The sequence below is a fragment of the Gossypium arboreum genome, chromosome 10 (genome assembly GCF_025698485.1).
Source record: "Gossypium arboreum isolate Shixiya-1 chromosome 10, ASM2569848v2, whole genome shotgun sequence".
In the NCBI taxonomy this organism is placed as follows: domain Eukaryota; kingdom Viridiplantae; phylum Streptophyta; class Magnoliopsida; order Malvales; family Malvaceae; genus Gossypium; species Gossypium arboreum.
Window position 1 is genome coordinate 115,186,142 of NC_069079.1, and position 18,040 is coordinate 115,204,181.

General features: G+C 31.1%; 1 long non-coding RNA gene across 2 annotated transcripts; it reads right to left on the reverse strand.

The window, feature by feature from the left end:
• Nucleotides 1–9,615: 9,615 nt before the first annotated feature.
• On the reverse strand, nt 9,616–12,557 carry LOC128282354 (uncharacterized). Of its 2 annotated transcripts, XR_008272610.1 has the most exons (3): nt 12,140–12,545; nt 10,514–10,733; nt 9,616–10,183 (listed from the first exon to the last, which is right to left on the reverse strand). It is a non-coding gene; the product is annotated as an uncharacterized LOC128282354 (long non-coding RNA). The 2 variants fall into 2 exon arrangements; XR_008272611.1 differs by lacking the exon at nt 10,514–10,733 and having other exon boundaries at nt 12,140–12,557.
• Nucleotides 12,558–18,040: the final 5,483 nt, after the last annotated feature.

The window sequence follows — 18,040 nt, forward strand, 5'->3', positions numbered from 1 at the left end:
GTGCATTGATTATCGCCAGTTGAACAAACTGACAATTAAGAATAAGTATCCACTTCCAAGGATTGACGATCTGTTTGACCCGACTTAGAGGGCTTCAGATTTTCTAAGATCGACCTCCGATCTGGATATCATCGATTAAGGGTCAAGGAGGCGAATATCCATAAGACGGCATTCGGGACTCGGTATGGTCATTATGAGTTTTTGGTTATGTCATTTGACCTGATTGAACGCTCCTGCGGCATTTATGGATCGATGAATCGGTGTTCCAACCATTTTGGATCAGTTAAGTAGTCGTCTTTATTGACGATATCTGGTATATTCAAACTGAAGCGAAACATGATGAGCATCTCCGTATAGTCTTTGTAAGTATTAAGGAGAAGAAACTCTTTACGAAGTTCAGCAAGTGTGAATTTTGGTTGAGGAGGTAACCTTCTTAGGACATGTGGTCTCTGCTGAGGGATTAAGGTGGACTCTCGGAAAATTGAAGCGATTTTGGAGTGGAAGCCGCCTAGGTCGATTGTCGAAATACGGAGTTTTCTAGGACCGCGAATACTCTGAAGGTTTGTGAAAGGTTTTTCTGTGATGGCAGCACCTCTGACAAAACATATAAGGAAAGGAGTACCGTTTGTATAGACTAAGAAACAGCAGGAAGCTTTTGAGAAGTTGAAGAAAGTTCGATCAAGCACTTGTGTTAATTCAATTGAGTCAGGAATGATTTTTCTATGTACAATGACGCATCACACGTGGGTTTGGGCTGCGTGTTAATGCAAGAGGGTAAGGTGGTTGCATATGCATCACGATAGCTTAAGCCTCATGAAGGAAACTATTTGACTCATGATTTAGAGTTGGCGCAGATGATATTTGCACTTAAGATTTGGAGACATTACTTATGCGGAGAAAGGTGTATTATATACACCGACCATAAGAGTCTTAAGTATTTGTTGACTCGAAGGAGCTGAACCTTAGGCAAAGGAGATGGATTGAGTTGCTTAAGGATTATGACTGTTCGATTGAGTACCACCCAAGCAAGGCTAATGTGGTAGCCGATGCTCTAAGTTGTAGAGTCAGATTCGATCCGAGAGCAATGTTTGCTCGTTTGAGTCTCAGATGATGATGGAAGTCTGTTGGCTCGATTGCAAGTGAAGCCAACCTGGTGGATCGATTAAGAAAAAAACAGTTGAACGATGAGTCTTTGGTCGCTCGTTTTCAACAAGTTAAGGAAGGGGAAACTTCTGAGTTTGGGAGCCAGAAGAGACGATGCAACAACAATACCCTCATCTGTTTGGATTAGGTAAATTTCGAGGACGAAATTTCTTTAAGGAGGGTAGAGTTGTAACGCCCAATTTTCGGAATTACGTGAATGTTGGCAAAATTTCATGCTTTAATTTTGTCATTTGTGAGTGAAATTATGAAATAGGACCTATGTGAAAATGTTTGAAAATTCTATAGGCTAAATTGAAGTGACCAAATAAATAGGAGTGCAAAATAGGAGGATTTGCATGACAAACCTCTCATTTTACATGAAGTGGCCAGCCATCATGTTGTTGTAGACAAAATGTGCACTTGATATCCATAATTTATGGTACAAATTGATACAAATTGATAATAGGTTAGGTAAATGTTCCATGATAATAGGTTAGGTAAATGTTCCATGATAATGGGTTAGGTAAATGTTTCATGATAATGGGTTAGGTAAATGTTTCATGATAAGAATTTCATGTCTTTTGTATTAAAGAATTAAATGGATGAAATATGAAGTTTTATTAAAAGAAAAAGGGGTGAAAAGAACAAAGTTTTGTCCATCTTTGTTCATCATAGCTGAAAGTTAGAGAAGAGAAAGGAGAGGAGAAAGATCTTGAATGTTCGGTCACTTGGGGAAGAAAATTGAAGGTAAGTTCATAGTAGTTTGCTTCTATCTTGATGTTCATGAGTTCTTCTTATTCTACCTTAACTCTTGAAGCATATTTTGGATTTTGGTTGTGTTGTGAGCATTTGGTCATGAATTAAAATGAAGGAAATGGTTGTTGTTTCATGTTCTTTTGATGAAAAATGGAAGATATGTGAAGTTGAGCCAAACAAATGAGCATGCATGTGCTTAGATGCTAAGGGGAAAAATTGGCTAATATGTTGTGCTTTAAAATGATGAAATGGAGATTATACTTAAGTAAAATCATAGATATGTGATGATTGATTAGTGATATACATGTTTAAAAAAAAACATGCATGCAAGTTATGTGTGAAAGAGTGATTTGGTAATAAATCTGCTTGGGACAGCATCAGTAATGTGACTTTGGAAAATCACTATAAATTGTGGGAGATGAATTAGAAGCTGAATAAATTATGTAATTAAAGCTTAATGAGTCTAGTTTCAAATGGAATAAACGAGAACATATTTTGAATTCTGTACAATGAGAAATTTGATTCGTAATGAAGAGTGGTCAGATTAGTCAAACAGTGAAACATGCGGAACTTTGAGAAAAATCTGGTATTGATTGGCCAAACCAAAAATTCTGAAACTTTTATGGATATAATATATATGAGTGTATTTTCAGGGAAAATTAACGGCACTCGATTTGGAGTTTCGTAGCTCCAGTTATAAATGATTTAGTGACTGTTGCTCAGGAAGACAGCTTGCAGTGAAATTATGATTACGTGGTAAACATTGACAAAAATTTGTTAGTGAGTTGCTTATTGATTTCTTATAAGCTTACTATGATCTGTAGGTGTGGTTGGTCGAATATTGTAAGGGGTTAATACGTAGTTTGTATTTGAATAGTTAGATTAACGTGTTAGTAAACCAATTGTAGGCGGTTCGTGTGGATCTCGTCAAGATATCGTCGCAAATGTGTGTAACTAACACCCTCTTTCTTAGTCTAGATCGGCAAAAGCCAAAAAGCGAAATGCGTAAAACCCGTATTTTGTAGATTTGCGAGTGTGCGAATGCTCGTGAGGTAAATCGATTAATGTTTTTGCTAAGCTGCAATGTTTGGACCGCAAAGTGCATGATTTACGTGCCCTCGATATTTTTGGGCTTAATGGGCCAAAATTGGAATGATAGCCAACGGCCCAATTCGTAAGAACCCTCGATGCGTGATTATGTTAGTACGTGAAAAGTAGGAATATGCATGAAAAACCTAAAATAGATAAATTACTGAAATACCTTTAAAAGTGGAAAATTTACGCTTTACCCTAGTAGATAAATTACCGAAATACCCTTAGGGTTAAATTGACCTAAATGCTTGTTTGATTGTTGTTATTTCTGCATGCCATGTTGTTATTATCGATGCATGGGATTGGGATATTGACGGAGGAAGTCTTGAAAGTGGCTTGTCCACATCTTGGAGGCTTTGCCTCAATTTATTGTTAATCGAGCAAAAAGGTCGCAATCGTGGAGTGTTGGGCTGGGTGGGTTAAGCTATTCCCCACATAGAGTGTATGGCTGGTACGGGTGGAGTGTAGTGGTTGGTGGGTCGAGTAGTCTCCCAAATGGGCTTGCATATGTTTATTGATGTTGCATGTATTTTGAAATGGGCCTATGGGCCATACTGTTATTTGAATAAGGGCTAAGGCCCGGTTTATTATGTCTGAAAAGGGCCCTAGCCCAAGATCACTTTATTACTGAATGGGCTTAGGCCCAATGGGCTTGAGCTGGTTTGGGCTTTGAATGGGTTTTCCTTACACACTGAGTTTCCCAAACTCACCCTTTTTATTTTCATCCGCACAGAAATCCCCAACCATAGTGGGCTTGGAGTCGTGAGGGAATTGAGTGGCCGCCTGCTCGAAAGTTTGATTTTCTTCCGTGAACTGGACATCCTTTTATTTACGTTTGAAGTTTTTGGGCTTTTAAATGTAATAAGGCCGCTTAATTATTTTTGATGGTTTTAATATGTATTACTAAGATAGGTAATACTTATTGTAACTATTGAAATTGGATAGCTTTAGTAGCGTTGTCAAAAACAACAATTGATTTCAAAATAACACGACAACAAGCAAAGCTTCCGCAATGAAAGTATTTTCCAAAATTAATCACTTTTCCTAAAAATGACCTAATCAAATCGGTTTCCTAGAAATATCCATGACGTTAAGGTGTGGCAATGGCGGTATGCATGTCTAGGATTGGATCCGAAGGAGATTGGTACTTAGCGATCCGATGGACTCACCACCTCTTTTAGGTTTCCTACCGGTGCATGACTTCCATTCACTTTAACCTTTAATGAATTAATCTTTTGAACATCAAGTACGATTTTCTGGACTTAGAATGGAAATTTTTTTTAACATTTTTGATGTGGCATGTCGGATCTGGCCATAACTTCTGGGCCGGGTTTGGGGTGCTACAGTTTTGAATAAAAACGCCACAAATGCCTAACATTTTGCAGCGTTTTGTAGAAAACGCCACTAACTACACAGCATTAAACGGTAGCGTTCTAATATCTTTTTAATGCATATTAGTGGCGTTTTTAATAAAAACGCCACTATTGTTTAACTTAATTAAAATTGATTCACGTTATACCCTAATCTAGATAGCCAAATTTTAATGCCCAAGGCTAACAACTAAAATGACAGAAGAATATGATTGTTAAGACACTTGTTATTCGATAACTCAAATAAAATGTTTTCAAAGAACTAGATTAGAATATTGCTAACCATAATTTAAGAGAGATAATTATGAATTCCAAAATAATTTTTTTCATAAATCTAAAAGTAAACATGAAATATATGTTGAATTGAAAAGGAGATCAATTAACATTTTGATATATTAGTCATCCATTTGTGAAATGCATCATTTTGCCATTTCACTTTTTTTCCTCTTTTATTGTTTGTGAAATTTATTTTAAGGGTTTACAAATTTAGGGTTTATAATTTTATGTATAAGGGTTTAAGGATTTAGTTTTTAGAGTTTGGATCAGTTTTAGGGTTTAAAAGGTTTATAGGTCATGGGTTATGATTTAGGGGGTTAGGTTTTATATTTTAGGGTTTAAGGTAGTTTAAGGTTTTAAGATATTGCTTTAGAGTTTAGGGTTTAAAAGGTTTATAGTTTAGATCATGGGTTATGGTTTAGGGGTTAGGCGGTCATGGGTTTATGATTTAAGGGTTAGCCTTCATATTTTAGGGTTTAAAGTAGTTTAAGGTGTTGGGATTAGCATTTAGGGGTAAAAATTCAGTTGTAACTGAAAATGCAATCTGATGATCATTTTCATATTGGAATAGTATAAGTCCCCATAATTTTCCATTTATAATTTATTTTTAGGGTTTAGAGTTTTAATGTTTATGTAGGGTTTAATTAGACCCTTATAAGGATTTAGTCTATATATGGTAGGGTTTAAATTAAAAAATTTTCATTTTAGGGGGGCCGAAATCCTTTCAACCCTGTAGTTATGTCCCTAATTTAATATGATTCAATTGAGATTGTAAAAACTCGAATTCAAGTTGAATTTGTAATTTGAGACGTAAAGTTTTAATATTTAAGTTGGATTAAATTTTATAAGATTCAAAATAAAAATCAATGCATTAAAAAGTAGTTGATTAAGTTTGATTTTGGGGAGGGGGAACTAATTTTGGAAAAATACTAAGGCATTTCGGGGATAACAAAATAGAGTAGTTAAAATAATAAATATTAGCGGCGCTTTTACAAAACCGCCACAATAGCTCAATCTTTTGTGGCGTTTGGAACAAAAGCGCCACTATGTCTCAGTTTTTTTGTGGTGTTTTGAAAAAAACGCCACTATTTCTCAGTTTTTAGCGACGTTTTGGATAAAAACGCCACTATTGCTCAGTTTTTAGCGGCGTTTTGGATAAAAATGTCACTATTGCTCAGTTTTTAGCGGCGTTTTGTTTCAAACGCCGCTAATGTATAATTTTTGCGGCGTTTTTCATTGAAACGCCACTAAAAACGCCACTAAATTTCTGTTTTCTTGTAGTGAATCTAATTACCCTATGATTTTCTAAACATTCATACATGATATAACCTTTAAAAAAATTATACAATTTTAAGTTATGAAAAGTAAATTATAAACATGAATATGTATGAGTGTTGGAGATGGTTATGTCTGAAATTTTCTAAAGTTATATTATAAATCGTAAAAATATATATTATAAAAATAATTTATATGTATTTTATAAAGTTATAATAAAAATTATTATTTAAATTCTACAAAACTATAAATTTATGGCAAAAATATTATAAAAAAATTTACATGATATAAAGTGTTATAATATATATACTCATTTATAAATAGGTATTACCAAAAGATATGAAGATAACTTGCTTCAAGCAAATGCTATATATTATAAAAATAGTATTCTTATTTGTAAAAAAATTATATTTTAACACAACTTTATAAAAATAAATTTCTAAAATTATGGAAAAATTTATATCCTTTATAGAGTGTAATTAAAATTACTCAACACTTTATAAGTTTTTTTTTGATAAAAGCTATATATCATAAAATTTTATATTTTTAAAACTTACATATTATAAAAAGGTTATAATTTATAATAATTATTTTTCTAAATTGAGTTTGTATAAGTTTTTATAATCAAAGTTAATGCTTTTGCACTATGAATCCAAATATTATGCAGTAGATGCTAATAATTCAAATACAAAAAAGTTTTCTTGTACCAAAATGTGTGGTATGATACCATTTAAGAGAATTGAACGAAACACAAGCACTGGAGACTTCTCGCGAACTCTTTAATTTGAGACATTCAAAGCTTCGAAATATGGTTGAGAAAACATTTATTATTCTAAAAAATTAATATTAACATCACCTCGGTATTATATAAAAAAGAGGTCGATTATCCTAGTGTGTTACATATTTAATAACTTTATTCATAAATGGAATTGAGATGATTCATACTTTGAAGAATATATGGAATGAGATATTGATAATCTTAATAATATAAATTCGAAGATGAACTCGATCAATGACCAACAAATGATGATAAATAATATATCTTCAATGTTAAAGAGGGAATATGTTAACAAATATAAAATGTTAGAGCAATTAGATAAAATTGAATATAATGTAATCGCATCATCGACTACTTTTTAGATTAACATATTATATATAATTATTTAATTTTAATTTTTTTACTCGTCTAAAAACTTTTTATTATCATATTGATAATTTTTATAATAATTAATATTTTAAAAAATATAAATTATGTAATTATATTTTGTAATACCAAATATAATATAAAAATTATATATAATTACACTCTATCAACCAAACACATTTAAAAATTACAATTATTTATAATTAAAAACTGTAATTATTATGATAATTATTATATTTTCATCCTATAAGTATGCAGAGAAAAGATTGTAGGAAACTATGTTTCCACGTCATCTCCTATCCCTTTTCAAGAGGAAAAAGCTGAAAATTAGAAGGAAAAATTTGATTTGTCATCCTCCTATTGGAAAAAGATAAGATAACATGAAATCATAGTGATGACGTGAAATCACAATTTTATACAATCCTTTCTCTAAGTATGCGATATAGAAACATATCCTAATTTAATTTCAAATCTGAAGAAATATGTTCCTAAAGCAAAGTGTACTTATCATCCCTTGGTTTGTTTTTTTTTTAATACTGTATAAAGTTTTTTTTTTTGGTGATAAGAAAAGGGTTCAGATCAAACAGTTTTGTGAAAAATGGAGAGGAGCAGGCGCATAACAGCAACTCAATCCACCTTAATCACGTTGTCTGAGTCTTGAGGTGAAAGACAATGAAAAATGGATTCTTTTGAAGCTGCAGAGTCATCTAAACCAAGCTGATCAACATTACTATTTGATGGGTCGAAACACACCGTTGAAAGAACTAATTATTGATTACACTCGACGCATTGGTGTTTCTTTAAACACTTAGGGTACGTTTGGTTCACTGTAATGGAATATGATTGTAATTGAATAGAGCTATAATGGAATAGAGCTGTAATCAGTAATTCCATTGTTTGATTGAATGGAATGGAATAGAGTTGTAATAGTATTTTTGTATTTAGTTGAATGGAATAGATGTTGTAATAATATAAGAAAAAATGTTTAAATGACCAAAGTACCCTTAGTAAAGTTTGTTTAGGTAGATCATTATTGTTGTTGTTATTAAGTTTTAATAAAATTATTGTTAAATATATTTTAATAAAAATAAAAATAATAATTTAATCATATTTTAATATAATTATTATTAAATACAATTTAATAAAATAATATACAATTTAATAACATTCTTAATATAATTATTATTATATGAATTAAAAATTCATAATATATAATATTATAAAATAATATATAACCTACTTTTTTATTTTTAAACTGCAATACATATTTAATGTGCTAAAATATCATTAGTGAAACAAATAATTTAATTATTCTACAATAAAAAACAAAGTAATGGAAGTAATAAACAACCCGTGATTAAAAAATTTAGACACTAAAATAAAAATAATGATATAATTTAAATGTTAATTTATGAGTTAAGTAATAATTTTAATCGATACTTTATTACATATGACAAACATTATAATGTTACATTTCACATTCTCATTTCATTTAAATTGTGACAGAAAATATGTTAAACACCACATACGCATAAACTATTCTACTTTAATTTATCAAATCAATGGGAATATGTGTGATCATTTAATAAAAAATATTACATTTAAATTTAATTATAAAAATATAAATATCAATATAGAAATAAGATGAATGAATGATTAACAACAATCTAACTTTAAGAAAGCCTCTAGAGAACCCTTATCTAGAGAACCCTTATCTATGTACTGGCCCCCAAAAGAAAGAAATGGGAACTATTGTCAAATGTTCAGCTCACATGGTGTATTCTCAATACATAAGATTGTAACTGATACCAATATAAATGAACAGCCTTGACAATTAAATTCAATGATAAAACATAATGAACAACCATGTTTTGATACCCTTTTATATGTTAATAACACAGAATACCATCATCTTTCATTGTTAAAATGCTATTAATGTAAAGATTCATTGTTAATAGTGGGAAAGAATCAACAAAAAGATGTATTACTTATCATATCATATCCATGTTAGTGATAGTCTCCAATGTAGGATTAAACCTTGAAGTCTACAACTCACGGCTACTGCACATTTACTTCAAATCAAATTCCATGACTTTTATAGCTAATCTAAATAATTTCCTTTCAATTTCTTTTCTTGAAAGCTAGGCTGTTAAGCTATAAGCTTTTCATAGCTAATCTATTAAGCAATTAACTTTTCACCAACATAACTAAGTTCATTAGAGTTAGAACAAAAAACATGGAAGCTAGACTGTTAGAATATACTAGCTTTTTACACACAGCAATACCAACTAAATCTAGTAAAGAAGCCTCGATGACATTAGCATTTTTGCTTTCATTGACCATACCATGTATAAGATGGTCAAGAGCTACTCTGATCCAAGACTATCCATTTGCCAAACTAAATTTACTTAAGAGCATCAATAATTAACAGATCAACCTATTTTACTAACCCACGAGCAGCAAAGAAATAACTAACCACATTCACATCATCTCAAACTAAGATTAACAGAGTTAATGTATTGAAACTAGAAGTAGCAAAAATGAACAGATTGTAACTCATTCATCAAACGAGATCATCAAGCAGCTGGCAGCAGATATCTAAGTAATTCTTCAGTTGCACTTAACAAAGACATAAAGCATTAAGGTTCTTTTACATTTATCCAAGATCAAGCACGTTGAATACTAAACTATAACAAAAATTAATAAACATGAAATGACAAGAATGAAAGAGCATCACCGTTGTCAATGGAGATTCCCATTATATTTGTAGTTTCTAAAGGTCACTTTCTCAATACAGGAAAATTCTCAGGACATATATCATTCTTGTGATTTCATGCCAACCCAGCTCCACCAAATTTCTAAACTTGTATCTACAATAGGTATGCTGGAGAAGTACTCACATGCATCTCCAATTATGCACTTATCAGCTATCAAGTTGAATTTTTATCAGTATTGCCTTCTTGCTGTGCTTTAGAAGAATCTTCCTTTTTACCCATGATCTGCTGCATACCTTCTTGATATCCTTCTATGAAACTCTTAAGAGCATCTCTATATGCAGAAGCTCCTGTCATGTATAACCTTTATAAAGCAGCCCTCAAAGTCTCCATCCCTCCTCTTGCAGCAATCGCTATTAAATCATTTCCATAGACAACATCAAAACAATGTAAAATTCAACAAAATAAACTATAATACCAAGAAAATAAGAGAGAGAAAAGAGTGAGAGGAGAGAAATTTGGCCTAAAAAATAAACCCATATACAGATGAATTATTTCCCCCAAAATTTCACAATATAGCATTCACACAACCAATAAAAACAACTATCAAAGGCAAAATCCGAAAGCACAAACATATACAATCAGAGGTAAAAGAAAAAGAAAATGAAACTTCATATAATATAAAATTCTTGCCGACAAGAAAAAAATTGCCGTACAAATTAACAAAGCTAATTTCCACATACCAATTAACCTATCCATAGGTCCATACCCCAATCAAAATCTTCCTCCATAAAAAATAATATCTCATATTCAAGCCTGAGAATATAGGAGGAGGACCCAGCAATTCACGGTGTTAAAGCATACGACTATACTGAGGAGATTGGCTACAAACAACATAGTTACTAAAGTGAGCTAAAAGAGATCTGCAAAAGGCCTGTTAATTGGCAAGGGCAGCAAATGAACCTGCAAATCCATGATCATGTAAATAATAATAAACCCTCAGAAATCAAACCAGAGCTTAAAGTTCCAATCATTAGGTCAAAACCTTATATCAACATGCATCGATTGGATTCCATAAAAGAAGATTCAAGTAGAAACAACATGCTAAAAAAGAAACTCCGATTGATACATAAGAAAAACCAAGTCAGGAATTAAGTAATTTTGATTTTTTTTTCGAATTGAAATTTAATAAAGAAAAAAGCAATAAGACAAGCATAAATGTTCCAATGCATACTTCAAATTAAAAACTAAAAGTTTTTTTTTTTAGGAAACTAAGGCCTTTCCTTGGCCTGGTGAAGAAGGGATTCACCAAAAATATGCCAATGGAAGTGTAAAATACATGACTTGAACACAGGTGCCAACAACAAAATAAAACAAAATGCAGTCACAGATGACTCTGAACAGCAAGGGGAAAAAGAAATCAAAGAATAAATTCCACGCTACCTCCAGACAAGTTCTACTAAAAAAGGAAATTGAAATGAAAACCTAACTAAACTCAAGCATTACGGGACTTTGTTCCTTGACCTCCATAAGATGTCTCAAGCACGAATCTAATGGTTTATTGCACATATAACAGGGTTCAGCGGTACTGATGCCTGATGGCTTTTGATTTAGAGCTTAGATCAAAGATAAAGAAACCAAAATGAAAGCATAGAAAATAAACAAAATTCAAACAAAGAAGAAAAAAGAGGTAATGCTTTCTTCAATATCAAAAGACGATCACAAAATAAATAGATGAGGATTTTGATTCATCACAGCCAGAAAAACTTGAGTTACTAAACTAAACTTTAGGAACGAAGAAAATGAAAAACAAAGTAAAAGAACTGCAGAGAGTTGGTGAGGGGCAATGGTGTTTAGGGCTTTGTAAATGGAGAACGTAGTGAATATGGAGGCTGTAGTTGAAACTGCAGAAAGGAGATGATGATGAAACAATGAGGGCAAAAATGAAAAAAAATATAGTTTTGCATTCCTACCGTGCTCTGAATGGCCATTCAGAGGGTGAGGCAAAGAATGCTATTCAGCCTCTATTCAGTGTTTAGTGGGAATAGAAAACTAAACAGCAACATCCATAATAGACATTTCAGTGAACGAAACAAGGGTTTGTGGTGGCCCATGGAATTGAATTGTAATGGCTATTCCATTACATTGAACCAAACAGGGTGTTAAGATTTATTTTTAATGGTTCACCTATAAACTCATTGTTTTCTGTAGAACGAGAAAATCATAAAGTAATTTAGAGAAAAGAAGGTTTTTATTCATATCCCACTTGTCAAACAATACCAACTTATATATACATAGAGGAATAATAAACTATTTAACAATAATATATTTGAACTTAAAATGATGGATAATAAAGCTGATAATATTACTAAAGAAAAGGAAGAATCCCAACAATAAGATCAAGGCGGTTGAAGAATCTAATCATTTTCAGCCAACCGTTTGGCGATGGAAGATGGTGATTCCATTGATGTTATTCGACGTGATGTATTCGCCAGCACTGATATCCCTGCCGCCGGCCAAAGGAGAGAAGCCGATTAATTTGAAAGTGGGTCCATTTGGAACTAATCATCACTTGATGTATTTGATTGGGCGAAGCACGCCGCTAGAATATCTAGTTCTTGACTATGCAGATCGTACTTCTCTTTTCTACGAGAATACCAAATTTCGTTAAAATGCTGAAAACGGATGGTGTCATGTAGATCCGAAGAAAACTGCCGATGATTTGGAGATGGAAGATGGAGACGTCATATTGTCATTTATAGTTTCACAGATTTCCGCATCCTGTAATGCTCCATAAAATACCAAATTAAATATAGGGTAATTATACAATTTAGTATTTCAACTTCACTTTAAGATTTAAATTGGCAAACTACTTTTTATGAGATAAAATTCAGTTTGGTACAATTCAAATCCTAAGATTATATTCCAAGAATTTGAAGAATTTTCTATTGCAACAAGCAAGAAAAAAAAAATTATTTCGCATATCATGTTAATCTATTTTTGAGATTTCATTGCTGATGATACCTACACAAAGAGGATAATTCTATGAAAAACAAATTTACTTCTCAAATTTTGTAGGATAAAATGATAAAATTCATGATTAGATTTAAAATATTATGTGCAATGAAATAATAAAGTTAAAATTAATTATATATTTTAGACAAATCATCTATAGGAGGAAAAGGTGTTTTGCTTTTTTATCCTTCCGGTGCTGTTAAAATGATATTGATGGTTATGGAATTTGAGAGGATTAGGAGTAAGAGTGAGTATTCGATCATATCGAGTCGAATCGAGTTAAAAGATTTTTAGTTAATCAAGTTGATAAATCCTATTTTAGCAATAGAACTCAAGTTGAATTTTTTTCGAATCGAGTAAAAAAATTTATACTCAATGTTGCATTTATATGGACCGAATATTTACCTAGTAAATGAAGTACAATATTATTTAACTACATAAATAATATAGTTGTTTTGCCTTTTAACTTAATGAGTAAACATTTATCAAAACGATATAGTTTTGCCTTTTAACTTAATGGTTTTGACTTTTAACTTTAGAAAAGATAAACGTTTATCAAAGTAATGTAGTTTTGTCTTTTTTTTATTTGGATTTTCGAATAAATCGAATTATGAAATTAATATTCAAGTTAAACTAAAAAACTTAAATTTTTATTCGAGTTGATCCGAATAACTTGATTAACTCAAATAACTCGAACTATTTAAATCAAAATTTAAATTTTTTTTCAAATTTTTAGAATCGAATCACATTTTATTTTAATTAGGAGAAAGGTGTCATAGAGTACTCTCAAATATATATTAAACAATATCATGTTAATTCTTAGACCGTTGATTGAGATAATGCGTTAATTTGATGTGGGCCAATGCACCAATCTCTGTTGATTCTTTATTCTTACATTGATATCTTGAGTGATTATGGCTTCTATCCAACTATAGTTGGAATGCCAATGTTGCAATAATTGAAGTTGAAGAATTGTTGGTGCAAAATTCAGGAAGTTTTGCTAAGATGATGATTTCATCTTTCCACCATTGAGAGGTTAACCATGGAGATTGGTTTCTATGTGGAATTAAATGCATAGGCTTGATTTTTTCTATCAATGTGACATTGGATATGGTGATGAGATTGAATTGGAAGATTTGAGCTTGTTCTTCAAGCATTTTGAATATGATAATTCATTGAAATTGTTTACGTTTTCTTCCATATTTACAGGCAGCAAGTTTAGGGGTCTAACATTGATCCAACTGCTTGGGAAGACATAAAGTGTAAAGGGGATTTGAGGTTTCCTGCTCAAGTAAAATTAGTGTTTACGGTTTGTTAAAACTGTAATTATTGTTATTTTCCATAGAAAACAGCACAAACTTTAATTTTTCTATTTTTTTTACTTGCATATAAATAGGTGAGAATCTGTATCTGGAAGATCTGTAAGGCCATTGGAAGAGGATGCTTTTAGGCGAGTCTTGTACCACTCACTGCCATTGTCTTAAGTTCCATCTTCAGCTCTTTGTTCCTCAAGTATCGTGATTATTCTATTTTATGCAAGTTTTTTATTTTATTTTTTTGCTAATCAAATTCTTTTGGGTAAACTATCAAAATAGTCACTTTTGTTTACGTCAGGTTACAGTTTAATCACTTATGTTTGAAATATTATGTTTTAGTCACTTAAGCTATCGTGTTGTAACATTTTAGCCACTGAATCATTAATTGTCGTTAATGGTATAACACTAAGCTAACGTGTTACATTAAATAATAATTTCAAACAAAAATTTTAGGTTAATTTATACAATCGGTCCCCATATTTTTTTCATTTTGAGCAAATTAATTTTTTTCTTAAATGTTTTTTTGACTTTTCTTTTCTTTTCTTTTTTCTCTTTATTTTCCATTCTCTTCTACTTCTCCCTCTGTTTTCCTCCCTTCATTATAACCTAGTTTTTTTTTTTTTTTTTATGTTTTTCATTTGTTAAAACTAGTCCGTATTGTCAAAACCAATTTTTTATTTTTTTAAAAAATGGGGATCAACTTTAACAAGAAATATGGACTCGTCACCAATCCTTTTTGTTTAGGTGTGATCGGATCACCTATAAAATATTTTATTTTATTAAAATATTGATTTTGGCCTACGAAATTCAAGAAAACGGGTTCGGGAGTCAGTTACGTGCGAGGAAGGATTAGCACCCTCGCAGCGCCCAAAATTGGTACCTTATTGATGAATTAATGTCCTAATATCGAAAATTTGAAAATTTTTTAAAATACAATCCCTTTATAAAATGTTTGGATAACTTAAAGTGGATATTAAGATTCTCTTGTTCCGAAGAAATAAAATATCATATCCAGCACGTTAGGATACGATATTTCAAACCCTCGATACCAAGATCATCTCATGATTTCCAAAACTCATGCATTGAAATTTTAAAAGGATATTCAGTTATTTGGTCAAACGGTAAATCGAAACCCAGCACGTTAGGGCACGATTTCTCGAATTTCCAAACACGAAATATTGGCTTGTTTTTTAATTAAAAAAAACATGGACATAATTTTAAAAGGGTATTTGGTCATTTGGTCAAACAGAAAATCGAAACCCAACACGTTAGGACACGATTTCTCGTATTTCCAAACACGAAATATTGCCTTATTCTCGAAAGGTTCCTTTCGTCACTATTCAAAATAAAAAGAGTTGATGATTTAATTAAAAGATAATTGATTGGACTAAAACATTTAAATGGCCATTCATAGTAAAAAAAAAAAAATTACAACATGCATAAGAATGATGACATATTATCTTGCCAAAACACATTACAAAAGCATTAACGAATCATGGTGTTAGAAAGCATAAACAATCGAATATGATACAAATGAACAATATAAAAGCAATGAATTCAAATTGTAACACACAAGGCGAATAATCATTCAACATACATTATTCCAATATTCACACTAAAATTTTTTAGGATGAATTAAACAATATATATAACCAATAGTAGAAAATAAACATAAAGCAAATTAAAAATAAATATAATATAAGAAATTTAGAAATAATAATAAATAAATTTAAAACAAATAATGTAAAAAGTAATTTTAAGAATCAATAATATACAACAATTTAAAACAGATGATATATAAAAATTTAAATATATATATAAAATGTAAAATAATATTGAAACACTTTAAAATAAATAAATAGAATCTAAAATAAGGTATATAGAATAATTTAATATATATATAAAATAAAAGTTTAAAACAATATATGTAAAAGAGGAAATTAAAATACATAACAATTTTAAAAGAATAATAGATAACAATTTTAAAAGAATAATAGATGTAAATTATCTTAAAAAAGGAAAATTAAAACTAGAAAGAATATAAAAGATAATATATAATAAATAAAAATATATATAATAAAATAACTTGATGAAATAAAAAAACAAAATGATTTAATTAAAATTAATAACAAATTAAAACAAGGATTAAAACTCGATGCCCTAAGAATTAAATCAGAACAAAAAATAAACCAGGGGAGTAAAAATCAGATAAAAATAAAATGATAGGGCCCAATTGAGACGCGCGAGTGAAATAAGGGACTAAATGGGAAATTAATCCCTTCCTATTCAAAACGCATCATTCATAGACCAAATTGAAACTGGCGTAAAATTTCAAGGCACGAATTAAAAAGAAAATAAACTAATTTAAAAAACGAAAAAACATGGAGGGCTCGAATGCGCAATATTTCCCTTTATGCAAAACACGCGGATCCTTCCCTCTGTGCGGGTCGAGTTCGGGTCGGCCTCCCAAAATAGCACTGTTTGGTGCTTGGGGATGACGAATGGAACAACGCCGTTTAAGCAGCTCTATAAGAGCGACGTTTTTGTTTAAAAAACATTTTACTTCTCTTTTTTTTTAAAAAAAAAACTAAACATCAAAATATCCTCTCCCTAAAAAAAAGCTTTGATCTCTGGTGAAGAAAATTCGGCCAATTTCGCCGTGGCTCCGCCATATGCAGTGGCCGGAGACCAATAAACCCATTTTTTCACCTATCTTGGAGCCAATCATCTATAAAGCCTAGATCTAAGGCCAAAATTCCAAGAACGGGGCCAAAGTCAGCCGAGCAACCAAGAAACGAATGTTTCTTCTCCTTTTCCGATTTGTCCCCAACGGAGAACGGCCATCATCAAGGTAAATTTCTTCCCTCTATTTCCTCTACTACTGTATTATTTTTGTACCTTAGGAACCAAAAGCAACCAGAATAATAAAAAAAAAGAAAAAAAATGAAGCCAAAATCACAAAAGAAAAATTGCCTTTTAATCTTTCTGAGTATATTTCTTTGTATCGTAAAAAAAAAAAACCAAATACAATGGTTGGCTTCGGCCCCTTTATAGTTGGATAAAGGGAAAAAAAATAAAAGCAATATTTTTTCTTTTTAGATCTTTCTGTTAAACATTTGTTGTCAATTTGCTGTACATTGTTGCTCCCATCTTTGCTATTATTTTGTTTCTTTTTTGTAGGTGAAACCACCGTACAGAGGAAGAGGCCGTTTGTGGGGTGATGTGGAGGCTCGATCCCATGGCTAGAAGGCTACGATGCAAACTGTTTTCAGAAACCCTTAAGGTAAGGGTTTTTGGAACCTTGGTTATTGGGCCTTTTAGGCTCTTCAAATTGGGCCACTCATCTTTGTATTTTTGGGCTATTAATTTTGTTTGTAAATAGGTTAGGGTTAGTTGGGATTTGGGGTTTATTGTTTGTAATTTGGGTTATAAGTGTAAATGTGATTTGGGCTAGTATATAAATGGACTGGACTATTTTATTTAATCTGGTTTATAATTTATAATTTTTTGGTTTATAATTTTGAGTTTATTTATTTGCTGTAAATAATTTTAAGGGCCCGGGCAAAATGGGCCTTCTACACGTATCTTTTATTTTTTTAAACAACTTATTTTTTTTGAGTGAAGCAAGCTTGTGGACTAGTTTTAACAAATGGAAAACATAAAAAAAAACTACATTAAAAAAATTGAAGAAGGGAGGAAAACAAAGAAAGAAACAAAAGTGAATGAAAAAAAAGTTAAAAACCATAAATGAAAAAAAATTAAATTGCTCAAAATGAAAAAAAAATAATATAAGAAGCAATTGTAGAATTCAACTTAAAATTTTCGTTTGAAATGATGATTTATCGCGCCATGTCAGTTTACCGTTACACCATTGACGACAATTAACGGCTCAGAGACTAAAATATTACAAAATGATAACATAAGTAATTAAAATGTAAC